General features: G+C 55.1%; 1 long non-coding RNA gene across 2 annotated transcripts; it reads left to right on the plus strand.

The window, feature by feature from the left end:
- The first annotated feature begins 91 nt into the window (after positions 1 to 91).
- LOC113983068 lies at positions 92 to 14,147 on the plus strand. Of its 2 annotated transcripts, none has more exons than XR_003538980.2 (3): positions 92 to 245; positions 669 to 818; positions 12,126 to 14,147. It is a non-coding gene; the product is annotated as an uncharacterized LOC113983068 (long non-coding RNA). The 2 variants fall into 2 exon arrangements; XR_005565831.1 differs by having other exon boundaries at positions 92 to 238.
- The last annotated feature ends 1,370 nt before the right edge of the window (positions 14,148 to 15,517 follow it).

The following is a 15,517-nucleotide window of genomic DNA, read 5'->3' on the forward strand; positions in this document are numbered from 1 at the left end:
GGTGGGGTGCAATGTTGCAGTCTGACGTTCCTCTGGGGTTTTCCACTTCATGTTTGGGTTATGGTCCTTGACTTCTGGGTTTTACAGCTTTAAGGATGCCAAGATACAGTGTGAGAAGCTGCAAAGGATGTGCTCAAACCAGAGCATCTTTGCACAGTCCTGAAGCAAAAACTTCCTGTTGGCTCCCCAGAAGGTGACTTGGTAGCAACTACACAGAGTTTTACAACTTGAGAAAGAGGTTTCTGGTGAGTAAAATGACTTTTCCTCTCAACTCTGAAAAACTTTATTGCCCAGATCATAGAAAATCACAGAATGGTTTGGGTTGAAAGGGACGTTAAAAATCATCCAGTGCCACCCCCTGCCATGGGCAGGGACACCTCCCACTAGACCAGGTTGCTCCAAGCCCCGTCCAACCTGGCCTTGGACACTTCCAGGGATCCAGGGGCAGCCACAGCTTCTTTGGGCAACTCGTGCCAGGGCCTCCCCACCCTCACAGAGAGGAATTGCCCCCTAATACCACCTTCCAACCCCCCTGCAATGAACAGGGACATCTTCAATTACACCAGAGCCCCATTGCTCAGCTCTGCCCTGCTCCTCACGCTCCCCCTTCCAAGGGAGGATTTTAACCACTTTTGTGTGTTTTTTCCCCCCTCCCACCCCTCCTGCAGCCCCACAGCAGCTGTGTCTCCCGTGCTGCAGAAGCTGCCGTGGAGAATCAGGAGCAGCATGAAACATGATCTGCTGTTTGAAGCTGGTGAGGGAGGAGGCAGAGGAGAAGCCCCAGGAGTGAGAGCAGCAGGGAACAGGCACAAACGCAGGTATGGGATGAAATGGGTGTTTGGGGCAGCAGAAGTTTTGGTCTGGATGCAAAGCCCTACAAGTAGCATGTGTAGAGAGCCTGCAGATGAAAGAAAAATGCTCTGGAGCTGGATTCCCAGGGATGGAAACTTGGGACAGCACAAGTGGTGTTGCAGTTTACTGAGAACACGAGTCCTGAGAGCAGCAATTTGCAGGTTTGCCTGAGGAGTTTTACATGTGGCTGAGGGACACCTCACAGCACAGCCACCTTCAGCGATGTGCAAAGCCTGCTTGGGTACAGAGAACCTTCTTAAACCTGAGGGTCTTCCTGAGAGGCTTTTTGGCTGTATAAAATGCAGCAATTTGCATGACACACCAAAGCCTGTGCACCCATTCAGCCCTGTATTCCTGTGCTCCATCCCCTCCCCTGATTTCTTGGGAGGCTCAGTGGGTTGTTGGCACCAGAGCTCTTCTCCCCCTTCCCAAGCCATGGTGCTGTTCCAGACTCCTCTATTCCAACCACATATGTTTCAGATTTCTTTGCAAATGTGTTTGAAAAGGGAGAAGGGGGGGAGGCCATAAATATTTTTATGAGCTTTTCCAGCTCTGGAGCCTGAACCTGGGAATACCTAAATGAGGGGAATGGCCTCTGTGGGATTGGCTCTGTGGGACAGCCTTGTGATGACTGTGCAGCCCCAGGTTCCTCATTCATCCCCCTGACTGTGCCCTCACCTCTGAGTCAATCCTGCATCAGCAGGTTCTCCTGCACCAGAGCTGTGCTGCTTTTGGGGAGCAGAAGGACCTGATATCCCTCTTGCCCATGTTTTCATGTTGTCCACTTTACATCCCAGCTCCAGACATGCTCAGGGACATGGATGTAGAACAAACCCTGTCACTTTGTGATACAACAGCCATTTCCTTCACCTTTTTGCAACTTTACTCATTAAAGATATTAATGAGTTTAAGTTTGGAAGCCTCCTGAGCCTGTAGCTACTACAGGCACAGACCTGCAACAAGAGACCAGTGACCCCTCCCAGCAGTTGTGGTTGGTCTGAATTCAACCTTCTGCTTGGTCCAGGAGGTTAATGTGACTCTGCATGTCCTGTGCTGTCCCCACAGCATGAGCCTTCTCCCTTTGCCTGCTCCCTGCTACCAGATGCATTCTTTGCTTCCAACATATGGACTCAATTACTGTCCCTCTCCCTTGATTTCCTGCCTCTCTGGGTTTCCTGAAACGCATCCCCTCCTCCTGGCAGCTCCAACTCCCGCAGTGAGATGCTTTGCAAGCTCTCACATTCCTCCCTCCCTCCCTCCCTCCCTCCTGCTGCTTTGCTGCCTCTGACAAGGGGGTCCTGCTCCAGAGCACGCACAGATAAGGCTGCAGACCCCCACATTGCTGTTCCTGAGCCCAGGAACCCCAAGGGCTTGGCTCTCCACAGCAAAATTAATGCCTGCCCAGTCTGGCAGGGCTGTGTCCCAGCTCCCCTGGACAGAGGTCCCCACCCTGCTCAGCATCCATCCTACATCACCCTGTAGCTCTCAGCCAACTGCTTTAGTTGCAAGACACAGGCTTTTTTTTTTTCCCATTCCCTTCTGAGGCCGGGGGCTTTCCAAGGCTCTGTGCTTTGAAAGGAGCATCAAACCACTCTGCATTTCCCCTGGGTGCTGGTTGGCATCTTTCCTGGGCATCTACCCCTGCAGAAAAGCCCTGTGCCCATGGCTTTGGCCTTTAAAAGCTTTGGAGGAGGGGACAGGGAGCCCTGTCTTCTCCATCAGGGGTTCTCTCAGCCCCTTCCTGCTGCTGGGGGGGAGCCCCTGGCACTGCAGCATCGGGGGGCTGGAAATCCTAAGGAATCTGAGCTTTTTCAGGGGGCAGGAGGAGGTGGAACTGGTTAAATCACACAAAGGAGCCAGTTAATGATTCCCATCCCCTTGCTGGCATGTTTCAGGATTTGGAAGGGGGTCTGGCCAGCAGCTGTGCCAGCATTTGTAGCTCAAAAAGAGCATTTTCTTTCTGTGTCAGCTTTCATCCGTGGCCCCTTTGGATTCCCCTGGATCCTGCAGATGCCAGAGTTTTTCCAGGGCTCCTGCTGCTGCAGGTCCCTGTGACTTTTCCCTCCCATACCCAGGGATGGACTTAGATGGGGAGGGGGGTGAAGAAGGCACTGCTTCCTCCCTGCTTGTTTCCTGTCCTATCCTTCCCCAGGCAGAGGAGAGGCTTTTTCCCAGGATCCAAATGACTTGGCAGCGCTTGTGAATGGAAGGAAAAGCTGAAAAGCTGCACTTCTGAACCCAGGATTGCAGGGGAGCAATTTGGGATTCATCTGAGCAGTCCCACAGTCAGGTTCAGCTGCAGGAGCCTCATTGTATGATAAGGTTTATATATTGTATATGTGTGACTTTTATAGATATTATATACTGTTTAATAAGCTGTATTATAATAAGCCTGGACACGGTGTCCAGGTTCTCTCTCTAAGGTCACTGAGCCCCAGGACCAGTCACACAGGAATGGGTTGTCCCTGTGCTGTTGTCTGAGCTTCCCTCAAGGATGGTGCCTGTTCTCTCCTGGACTACTTCTTCTCCCCCCTTGGAATTAGAACAGGCAGCCCAGGGAAGTGGTGGAGTCACCACCCCTGGGAGTGTTCAGAGAGTGTGGATGTGGCACCTGAGAACATGTTTTAGTGGTGAACAGGGTGGTGCTGGGTTGATGAGCTTAACAGTCTTTTCAAACCTCAATGATTCTGTGATCACCTTAAATGTGGCACCTCCCCAGCTTCCTCCTCTCCTTCTCCTGATGCCTTTTTCCTATTGCAGGCAGTGGTGGAAGCAAGGAGAGGGAAAAGCCCAAATTTCTCAAATCAAATATAAAGGCTGTTTAAAAATCCTTGATTTTTAAATCAATCACTAAAGCTGGAGAGGAGTGAGTGAAGCATGGAGGTGAGGCAGGAACCCTAATTATCCAGGTCACAGCATCCTTCCTCAGCCTTCCAGGCACCTTCTCTGGCTTGGGATGAGTTCAGCCTAAAGTCCCCTTTGGGCCACTGACCTGTCTCATCCTCAGAGACCCTTCGCAGCCCCCCAGACCCTCCACAAGCAGAGGGGTCGGTGGAAAACCCTCAAAAGCCCTACTAGATTCCAGTCAGTCATTGCTGTCAATCAAACCTGCCCCCAAAACTTTGAGACCCCCGCTGTGAGTGACTTTGGACTGGTTTGCTCCAAGAGGAGCATCCCTGCCAGCCAAGCCCATGGTGATGGGTGTTGTGTCCCTCCCAGGAGCCCCCCAAGGCTCTGGGGACTGGGGTGGGTGTACCCCTGCACCCTCAATCCTTGCAGCCTCCCTTCGCTAGCCCAACAGCCGGGTCTGGTAGCCGGGTTTCGTGCCCCACCCCAGCGTGCTGGGGCTGTCCCCGCTCCCCCGAGCCGTGTTTTTGGGGTGCCGTGGGGGCCGGGCTGGGGGGTGCCGGCAGGTGGCAGCCTGGGCAGGCAGCACGGGCAGCCTCTCGCAGATGTTTAATGGGATTTTAGAGCTCTGGGATTCATCGGGAGCTGTTGTCACGGAAACGGAGATCTGCGAGAGCCCGGGCGCTCGGCGTTAACCCCCTCGGTGCCGGGGAGGATCCGCACAGAGGGGAGCGATTGGTGCCAGGAGCTCCCAAACTCCGCCTGGCTTGGTAGGGGCAGCGGGAAGGTGCTGGTTTATTTGGGATTGGAGTTTTAATTGCCTCACAGAATCTGCCTCTGTGCTGTTGGAGCACAAGGCTGAGCCCCGGTGCTCCAAGGGGGATGCTCCATATCCTGCCTGGGTGTCCTGGTTCTCTCGTTTTCAAGCTTGGGAGACTCCCACACGAAAAATGTGGGTGCAGGTCTCCCAGATTCCCAGCTTGTGGGAGGCAAATATCCTACTAATGCCTGATCCCAGCACATCCCATCCTACTCGGCACCTCCTCTGGGGTTGGGGCCGGACAGGAGGGGGCACCAGAGCTGCGCTGCCACCGGGGTGGTGGTGGCACATGTGTCACCCCCGCACGTGGCTCCCCCCGGGGTGACACCCCTGTTGCCGGGGAGGACGAGCAGCTGTGACCGGGATAATCTCCTTAGTGGCCTGAGCACCAGCACGGGAGTGAAAGGGAGATTAGAGGGCAGGGGGGCATTAGCAGCCCGGGATGCTCAGGGGAGAGGCACAAGGAGACAACTGGGCCAAGCAGAGAGGGAGAAGAGCCTGGGGGAGATCAGTGGAGCAGCCAGAGAGGCCTCCACGGGCAGCAAATAACCCAACAGCTGGGGGCTCTGAGGAAGTGAAAGGCTTTAGACAACGTGCCCAGAAACCCTTGTGGAGCTGTCCCCCCTCCTCCTCCCCAGGAGGAAGGCGTTGCCAGGCAGTCTGCATCCTAATTCAGTTCCTCCCATCCAGAGCGGGGGAGGTGGAAGCCTTCCCACCCCCCATCATACCCACAGGGCATGAAAACATTCCCTTAAAGCATATTTAGAGTGCAGACCCACTGGATTCTACCCTGTGGAGGACCAGGACATGGAATATTTATTGTCCTTTTCCATGATACAATCGGGAAAAGATGCTGTTTTCTGGAGCAGAGCAGGGTGTGAGGCTGTTGCTTACAAAGTCCAGATACTGGGCTTTGTTCCCTGTTCCTGCCACATCAGTGTCACGGGGTCCTGTGTTTTCCTTGCTGGTGGGTAACAGGGCTGGAATGATGGATGTCTTACAGGAAGCTTTGCAGTCCTGCAGCGTGTCCTGCCAGAGCAGGGGAGCATGGCAGGGTAGTGCTGCTCACCGAGCTGTGCCTCCTCTGTGCTGCTTCCCACAGGGAGCTCCAGGGCTGGGAAGGGGTGGAAAAAGCAGTACCTACTATTACTCTTTGCTGTTTGTTCCTTCCTCTCAGCTGTCAAGGAAACCATGGCACGGTCCACATACCCAGCTGGTATTGCTGTGGTTGCTGACGTGGACTGTCCTTTTAATCCATATCCAAAATAGCTTCTCCACCCCTCCATTTGTGCTGGCTCACAGAGCAGCTTCCACCGTGCCATGGTCTGTTCTCCTGCCCAGGGATGTGGTTCAGAATGCCAAACTTCTTAGAACCATAAAATCACAAAGTAGTTTGGACTAAAAGGGACCTTTAAAGGTCATCTTGTTCCACCTCCTGCCATGGGCAGGGACACCTTCCACTAGCCCAGGTTGCTCCAAGCCCTGTCCAGCCTGGCCTTGGACACTTCCAGGGATCCAGGGGCAGCCACAGCTTCTCTGGGCAACCTGTGCCAGGGCCTCCCCACACACCCTCAGAGCCAAGAATTTCTTCCCTATATCTAGTCTGAATCTCCCCTCTTAGTTTAAAACCATTCCCCCTTGTCCTGTTACTACAGGTCCTACTAAAAAGTCTTCCAGGCTAAGGAAGCAGAATCCCAGTGTGAAGAGATGTTAAAGCAGCTCTTGTGCTGCTGAAAGTGGTCCCTGCATGGGAGATTCTGAGTAGAGGGATTGTGATGTGCTCAGGGTGGAAAGGAAAGCAGAAAAAAGCAGAACCCAAAGTGGGAGTGAGGAAAGGCAGTGCCAGATCTGTGCCACACAAGTGACCACAAGCTGGTGACCAGGGCAGAAGAGGAGGGGAGGAAGATTTCTGAGCCAAGTATTTGGAAAAAGAAAACCAGAGTAGAGATGTAGAAGAGGTCAAGGTACAACTTTTCTCTCTCCCATACAGGAGGAGGGATGGGAGAAGCATGGAGAGAAGTCTCCAGCTGATTTCACACAGCCTCCCGTGGCACTGGGGGGTTTGATCATCTTTTACTTGCAGAAAAAGGCAGGGATTTAAAGTAACATTTGGGGGGCTGGAGCTTGGCCAGAGAAGGGAACAGAGCTTGGGAAGGGTCTGGAGTGCAAGTCTGATGAGAAGCAGCTGAGGGAGCTGGGGGGGGCTCAACCTGGAGAAAAGGAGGCTCAGGGGGGACCTTTTCACTCTCTACAGCTCCCTGACAGGAGAGGGGAGCTGGGGGGGGGGATCAGGCTCTGCTCCCAGAGAACAAGGGACAGGACAAGAGGCTGCAAGTTGTGCCAGGACAGGCTCAGGTTGGATATTAGGGAAATTTCTGTACTGAAAGGGTAGTTAAGCTCTGGCACAGGAGTCACCATCCCTGGAAGTGTTAAAAAGTCATGTGGGTGTGGCACTTGGGGACATGGTTTAGTGGTGGCCTTGGCAGTGCTGGGTTAATGGTTGGACTCGATGATCTCAGAGGGTTTTTCCAACCTAAACAATTCTGTGACTGTAACAGGCTGTTCTGCCTTTTGGCCTCAGCAGGGTCCAAGGCTAGTCCCTGGCTAGCACAGCCTTGCTGCCCCCTCAGACCCTCACCAGCCTGGGCTCTGCGTGGCAGACGTGTCTTGGCGCTGTGACGTGCGGGGTGTCCGTGTCCCCCTCCAGTGTCAGGCTCGGTGTCCGTGAGCAGCACCAGCCCAAACCCTGTATGTATGACCCTGCTCCTGTACAGCACCTCCTCTGTTGGTGACAGCGTGCCCTGTGCCCCATTGACATCTCCACCACTTTGTTTCACCCTCCAGCCCTTTCCCAGAGGAGCACTGTGTGCTCTGACCACGGGAAGCTCTCCTGCTGTAATCCAAACCCTGGGGGGACACTCGCCACCATCACAGCCATCCCAGACCCGACTTCCCCTGGAGGAGGATTTCCCCTTCCACACCTGCAAAAACAAGGGGCCCTGACTCACTGCCTACAGGGTGCAAGGGCCACGAGGGCTCCCCTTACACCTTGCTCAGGGAGGTAGGAGTTGGGGCAGGGGGTACCAGGTACTCTACCCATCCCTGTGGGATTTCCCTCCCCTGCTCTGTGGGTTTTCCCCTTTTTTGCTCCATTCAGAAGGTGATTTCAGTGCAGTGCACTGTGGTCCTGTCATGGTTGAACCCTGGCGAGCAGCTAAACACCACCAGCTGCTCCATGACTGAACACCTGCCTGCCGAGGGGAAGTGATAAATGAATTCCTTGTTTGCTTTGTTTGCATGCTCAGCTGTTGCTTCACCTATTAAACCACCTTTATCTCAACCCTCCCCCTTCCAGTTCTGCCCCCATCCCTCTGTGAGGACTGAGGGGCTCTGTGGGGCAGAGCTGCCCCCCGGGGTTAACCCACACCAGGTCCCAAACCCATACTGGTTTGCTGCATGTGTTTGCAGAGGATCCTGCTGGACCCAGTTCTTCCCTGAGTCCTCCTCCCCATGAACCTCCTGTCTGATGTTCTGTGATCTCCAGGAGCTCTCCCGGTGGGATGTATTGTCTTCCTCCATCCCCAGTTGTCAGGACATTTCTCCATCCCCTGTCACGGCTCCCGAGGAAATCGGGAGCTCAGCGTGTGAGCCCTGCCAGCTCTGATCTCGGATTCCCATCCTGCCTTGGCAGCTGTGTCTATTCAGCCACGAGCAGCTCCGTCCCTAGACTGTGAAGGAACGGGAAAAGCCGCCGGGCTTCTCCTTAAAGGAGCCGTTGTCGGGAAATGAGGTCAGGGAAAGGGGAATGCTGAGCAGCTCATTGAGGGACCACGGCAGGGCACTCGCACAATAGCTCAGTGTCCTCCCTCAGCTCTTGTCCCACCCTCAGAGCTTCAGCCGGATCATTCGGAGCTGGTTTGTGGTTGGAGTGACTCAACCAGTGTCCTTTTGTGTCACCTCGATGTCACAGCTTTGCCATTTGCTCCCCGGCACACGGGGAAGTGAAGGCAGGAAATCAATCCCAAATCCATCACCGCTGGCCCGGGCAGCCACAGGAGAGAGCCAGGCCTGGGCTGGAGGGGGGACTCTGCTTTCTGGTGCACAGAGCAGACACATCCCCCCTTGTCCCGTGCTCAGGCTGTTCCCTGGATGTGGGAGAGGAGATGATGATGCTGATCTCTAACCCAGGTTAGAGAGGGAGCCAGCTTGCATCTTTGCCGGTGGGCAAAACCACGCTGGGACAAAAATCCACGTATTGTGGGTAGAAGGCAGCGATTTACAAATCTTCCTGAAATATTTTGTCAGTCCTGTACAAAGGCACTGAAATCTCAAAGCAGATCTGCTGGGGATGACCCAAAATAGCATCTTTGGGCAGGGGGTTCCAGCCCAACAATCCCTTGGTCAAGCCTCTTTGCCCAAAATGCTATTAATGTTCCGTAATTTCGGTGTTTTCCTGTCCTCCTGCTGCAGCTGGCATATTGATAAAGCCCACCTGGATTTCCAGAGGGGTCTCTTGCAATCTCCTAAAGAAGCTGAGCTCCTGTGGGAGGAGAGGGAGGTTTCTACGTGGCTGCAACCCGGTATTTAACTGGCTAAAAAGCAGGAAACAAAACACAACAGGAAGGCTGAGAATAGTAGGAATATTTCTGACAGTATTTCAGTAGGAAAAAACAAATGTGACTGTGAAGAGATGCAGAGGGTCCTCACCTGGATGCTTGGTGGCTTATAGGGCCACAAAGATGCTCTGAGGGCTGGAGCCCCTCTGCTCTGGAGCCAGGCTGGGAGAGCTGGGGGTGTTCACCTGGAGAAGAGAAGATCCCAGGGAGACCTGAGAGCCCCTTCCAGGACCTAAAGGGACTTGAGGAGAGCTGGAGAGAGACTTGGAGGAACAGGACAAGGGGAATGGCTCCACACTGCCAGAGGGCAGGGTTAGATGGGATATTGGGAAGGAATTGTTCCCTGTGAGGGTGGGGAGGCCCTGGCACAGGTTGCCCAGAGAAGCTGTGGCTGCCCCTGGATCCCTGGAAGTGTCCAAGGCCAGGTTGGACGGGGCTTGGAGCAACCTGGGCTAGTGGGAGGTGTCCCTGCCCATGGCAGGGGGTGGAACTGGAAGGTTTTGAAGGTCCCTTCCAACCCAAACCATTCTGTGATTTTATGATCTCGAAGGGTTTGTTCTGCCCTCTGTGCTTTTCCCTTTTAATTCTGTGAACACAGGGGTGCTCCAAGCTGAGCATTTCCACTTGGAGCAGAGCATGGTGTGTGTGGGGTGTCAGTGCAATGTCAGCCAATTGCTCTGCAGCAGTTTAAACCCCAAATTTCCTCTGAGATCTAGAAATCCCTGGGAAAGGAAGAAGAAGAGAAAAAAAGAAACCACAGCAGTGGCTTTCTTTTTGTTTGAAACACATTGAGCTGCCTGCAGCTCTGGTTCCCCTGCCTGAGGAGGGACCTCGTGAGCTAAATCAGCTGCAGGCTTAACTCAGAAAAAGGATGTGAAGGATTCACATGAAATGATAAACTGGAGATGTTTTCCCCCATTGTAAGTAAGAGCTTGAATGGAGCTGGGAGGGGCAGCCTTAAATGCCAAGCTGTCATTTCACAGCCCTCCCTTTCACAGGATGTTGCTTATGGTTTACCCAGGTTAAAAAAAGCCACGGAATACATTCATGGAATAAAAAGGTGGGAGGATGTGAGAAAATTCACTGGTGAGAAAGATGAGAGAGTGTCGGTGGGGGCGTGAGGGAGCAATTAGGAGCTGCACGGAGCGGAGGGGAAGGGAGGGAGGGAGGGAAGGAGGGAGGAAGCAGTCTGCCGGGTTCATGCTGTGTTGGGAAGGGGCTTGGCTGGGGGGAGAGACGGGCTGTGGGAGGAGGATGACTCTGCCCAGAGGAGCAAGAAGCTGCTGCTGCAATTTGGGGCTCAGGAGAGGAATAGGGAGTGTGGGAGAGCCTGGGTGCAGAGCAGGCCCTGAGGGGAGAAGAGGCTGCTGGATCAAGAGGAGGGTTTGCAGAGGGAGGAGGACAAGCAGTGCATTGAGTACAGGCTCCCGCTTCCTTTCAGCCCTGTCTAGCTTTGCTACAGCCCAGCTGGCAGCTGGGGGGACACCCCCGCCCCCCTCCTTCCTGCTGCAGCCCCGAGGGGATCCGTGCACAAAGCCTGGCAGCTCTGAATGCTCCCTGTGTTGTCTGCGCACACCAAATGCTTCATCTCTGCTCAGTGCCAGACCCCCGAGGGGCTGTGACACAGCAGCAGCACCCACGCAGGGCCCACACACTGGGGTCCAGCTCCAAAAAAATGCCCACCCTGAGCAAGGGACATCTTGCCAGCAGACCTGGAAGGGGAGGGGAGATGGTGGGTGTCCAGGTTTGGAGGCTGTCGGTCCCTTCCCAGCCGGGCTGTGTGTGTGACCTGTGTGTGTCAGACCCGCCGTGCACAGGGAACAAGTGCTGTCTGAGCCATCCCCTCTGCACAGCCCACGTTTCTCTTGCTTTGCTGGTTTTTGGGGGATAGGACAGACCCATAAGTGTCATCTCCTGCCCACTGTGCCACAACTCCATGTGGGGCTGCAGCTGGGAGCAGGACATAGAGAGATGCACCAAGGAGGGGTGAGGGGGAGTTTCAGGGGTGGAGGGTAAGAGAGGGGTGCTGGGTTTGTGATCGTTATTTAGCAGAGTCTCCAAAAAGCTTTTAAATCCTGTACCTTGTCTCTGCACAATTTCGTGTGCCTGCCTTTGGTATTTCAGGAGCTGGGGTGACAGCACGGAAGGTTTGCAGCCCTCAAACAGTTAATCCCTCACTCCTGCAGCGCCTGGGCAGTAACTGGGATGCTGCTTCATATTCCTGAGCCGCTCCCCTCCCTTCTGCCGTCTCCTCCCAGCCGTAAAAATACATCTTCCGAGGCACTGCAGGCAGGAGCGGGGCCGTCCCGGTGCTGGCCCCGTGGCCGTGCCAGGGCTCAGCCACCACGCTCGCCCCGTGCCCTCGTCCCCCGGGTGTCCCGGTGCCGGTTGTCGCCCGGCGGCTGCTCTGATTCGGGGTTAGCGCCTGGAGCGCGGCGTCATGAGCTGGATGAGCTCCGGCTTTAAGCCGCGAAGGCTTCTTAAGGGTAGACACTGTCCGTGTCTCGTTAATGGGGCACCAGCACCAGGAGGCTTAAATGGACAAGGCTGAAGTGTGGAGCATGGGGGGGGGCTCGAGGGCGGGGGGCTGGGGGCTGTAATCTCTGCCAGCACAGCCCTGTGAGAGCCTGGGGGCAGCATCCTCCATCACACTGCCTGTCCTCTCCCGTGGGATGCACGGGGGAGGCGTGGGAGGCACAACCTCCTGAGCTCTGGAGTCCCGTTTGGGTCACAGTGTTGCCCATCAGGTGCTACTGTCAGAACTGCACCTTTTCTCTTGGGTTGGGGTGAAAGCAGGTGGATGCCTGATCCCTTAATGGGATGCATTTTGCAGCCTTGATCCCGTGCTGAGAATGTCTCAGCCCCCCCAGTGTCCTGAGCTCCCGTGGCTCCTCCAGCCCAGTCGGCTGCGGCCCCTGAGGAAGGTGGTCTGTGCCAGAGCTGGCCTGGAGGAGCTTCTCCCCCTGTTCTCAACATCCCCTTCTTTTCAGAACCAAGCAAGACCAGCAAAGCCAGCAGGGTGACAAGAGATGGAGGAACATCCCTGTGGAGACAACGGAGACCATCAGCTGCTCAAGCTGGACATTTCTCCTGGACAAAGGCAGAACGCTGCTCGACCTGTGAGAGATTTCAGTAAGTAAAATACAGTTTCACTCTGGGATCTGTGCATGATATGGAGGATAATTTATCTTCCTTCTTCCTCCTGGGACTGCTAGTGGCAGTTTTTGCATCATTTTAGCTCTCCTGACCCATCTTTGGTCCGTCCCTGTAGGCAGTTGAAGCATCAAAGGCTTCAGCCAAGGGGAGGAACATCATCTGTGGTTCTCCTGGTGGAGCAGATTGGGCAGAAAGGCAGGGACAGAATAGCCCCACCTACACATAGCTCAGTGCTGGGGTTACAGTCAGAGACTCCAGGTCTGATCTTGCAGGGTGCTGGATCCTGGTAGAGTTTACAGTGGGAACAGTTCTGCCCCAGCTTGTGGCTTCCAAGTGCTGAATTGTTTTCTTGTTCTAATTTAACATATTCATAACACTGAAGTAGTAGAGTGATCCATAAGAGCCCAGCATCATCTGGGACTGGCACACAGCCTGGCTGTCACACATCCCTGAGGGAGGAGACAGGCTGATCCCAGCCCAGGTAAGAGCTGGGGTGTCAGGAAGGGGGAGAAGGAAATAGGGTGGCTGGGAATGCTCTGGGAGAGAAGGCAGGTTGACACCTTCCAATCTGGGAGAGCCACCCAGGGAGGGCTGAGCCAGCAACAGGGTCTGGGGGGCATTGCTGGGGTCACCCAGCACAGGGCTCTTCCCTATGGGAACCTGTGTGTGTCAGGGCACTGCTGGGAGCACTGCTCCCTCCTGGAGTCCCACTTTGCAGCTTTTAGTTTTAATGCACTTTTCACAGAATCTCAGAATGGTTTGGGTGGGAAAGGACCTTAAAAACCACCTCTTCCCAACCCTCTGCCATGGGCAGGGACACCTTCCACTAAACCAGGTTGCTCAGAGCCGTTACATTCAATAACAATACTTGTTCAATAGTAATAATAATCCCATTTCTCATAGCATTTTGGGTGTTCCCGGGGTTTGTTATCACACCACGGGGCTGGAAACACTAACAAAAAGCCGAGTGAGCTGAGCAGAGCATGCCCCCTGTGCCAGGTCAGCCCCACAGCCCCTCCCAGCACGTGGCACGGCCACCAGTCCCCCCCCCGGCAGCGGCTGCGCCCGGTGAGGCTCTTTGTGCTGGGCACGGTGCCTGCTCCCTGCTCCAGAGGCACCTCGTGGCCGTTATCCCGCTCCATCCCAGGGGCTGGGCTGGGCTGTGCAAACCCAGCGGTGCGTGAACCGTGGGGAAGAACTGCAGAGGAGCCCTCGGGATGAGGTGGGTGCTGCCTGTGCACAGGAGTTTCGTGCTGGACAGAGAAAAGGGGGAGAAATGCTGCTCTGACAGGGGAGAAGTGTTGAAGTGTTGCTGTTTCAGCCTCACAGTCCAGGGACTGCCCACCCTCCAACCCAGGTGAGCTGTGGTTCTGTTGCTGCAGCCAGTGTGGGATGGAGCACTGGACACAAGGCTTGACCCCTTCCCACCCCCCTGGGAAAGAATGAGGGAGTCAACAAGGGCAGGCAGGATAATTAAAGCATCAGTCTCTCTGCTCTCCCAGTGCCTGGGGCATCAGAGGGCTCCCTGTGGGGCTGTGCCACCCTTATTTCAGGGTGCTGGAGGGCTCTGCCAGGCTGATCAGGGCAGGCAGGAGCTGCCAAATGTCCAAGGCTGCTCTGAGCTACCAAATGTCCGGAAATCTGCAAATTGAGGGAGAAACTGGGATACGTGAGCTGCATCTGGGCCAGCCTGGAGCCTTGTCTGGGAGCTCTGTTTTTTCTTGTACCAGTTCCTTTCATCTAAAGCCTTTTTTCATGGCTTTGCAGCTGTGGGAAAGGGGTGCTCTTGGAGTGCTGTTTGAGAGCTTGTGTGTACAAAAGATGGAGAAATAAACACGATTTTTGGTACAAAAATATGATTTTTGCCTCCATATCATAACTTTGCTGGTGCAGAGATGAACCTGGAGCCTTGTGGTACTGAGCTGCAGGGACCTCATCCGGGCTGGAGCAGCTGCCTGTGGTGCTGCCCCACATCTCAGGAGAAGGCTGGAAATCCTGTTCCCTGCACCAAAAATCCACCTTGGAACACCTGGTGTGGTGCCTGAGAGTCCAGATATAAAGTGGGCTCTGGTGAATGGGGTTGTCCCCCCTGCCCAAACGTCACCCAAATGCCAGGCAGGTGGGAAAGGGGGAGTACAGGAGCTGCCCTCACTGTCCAAATACTTGCCATGAGGGATATCCCCCACGGATAAACAACAAGGAGAGCCCTGGTCACACTGCTTGAGCTTTCTTGTCCCCAGAGGTGTACCTGCCTGTGTGGCAGCTCTGTGACAGCTGTGTCCCTCCTGGGGACCCCACAGAGGGTCCTCCTTTGCTGTCACAGAAGCAGCACCAGCCCAGCCGCCGGCTGAGCTTAGAGGTCACACCAGCCAGAACTGGGCCAGGCTGCAGCTCCCTGCTGCTCTGCTGGGATGAAGGACACCTTCTCCCAGATGGCCACTTTGGAGGGACAAATGTTCATCCACGTGGCCCTGGCTTGGTGGCACAGGAGGAGCTTGTCCTTGGGACTGGTCCTGTGTGGGAGGCTGGAGCCAGGGGGGAAAGGCTGCGTCCTTGGTGCATGGACAGCTGAGCCTGGGCTGTGTTCCTGCTCCTGGGGACAAGTGCACGTTGCAGAGGCTGTTTTGGTACCAAAGTCCTGCTGGCACCTCATGGTAGGTACCCCAAGGTGTGTCCAAACCCCATCAGTGGCCATCCCTGTCCCCCTTCTGCTGAGGCAGCGCTGCCTTTACCCCCTGCCCGTGGTGGGGAGCAGCCCCTGCTCCTGTCCCTACCTCCACAGTGGGGGTAGCACATCAGCAAGAGAGGTCCTGGATGTCCCTTGGAGCTGTTCCAGCCCCTCCTCCTCATCCTCAGTCAACTTCTGTGCCTTCCCCATCCCCCCACAGGCAGTCTGGGAGGTATGGCCACCAGCCAGGCCTGTGTCCCAAAATGTCCCTGCCTCTTCCCCACTCCCCTTTTCTCTTCGAGGTGTCCCCCAGCAGGTGTGGGGTGGAGCCAGCCAAACAGCACTGGCTCCATGGGGGTTTTGGGAGCAGGTCCCCACCGCCATGGACACACAGGGGACTGCTGGGATAATTTAAAAATGAGGGCAGAGACCTGATTATTGCCCTAGTTTGTGTCAAGTCTCAGTTTGGGTTTTTTTAGCAGCCTTTTGATGAGCTTGTCAATGACAAGCTGCTAATTGGGGAGTGGGAGGCCCGTGCTGTCCTGTGAAAACAGGGGG

This window comes from Pipra filicauda, unplaced genomic scaffold (genome assembly GCF_003945595.2).
Source record: "Pipra filicauda isolate LSUMZ 115617 unplaced genomic scaffold, ASM394559v2 scaffold551_size315643_pilon, whole genome shotgun sequence".
Taxonomy (NCBI): domain Eukaryota; kingdom Metazoa; phylum Chordata; class Aves; order Passeriformes; family Pipridae; genus Pipra; species Pipra filicauda.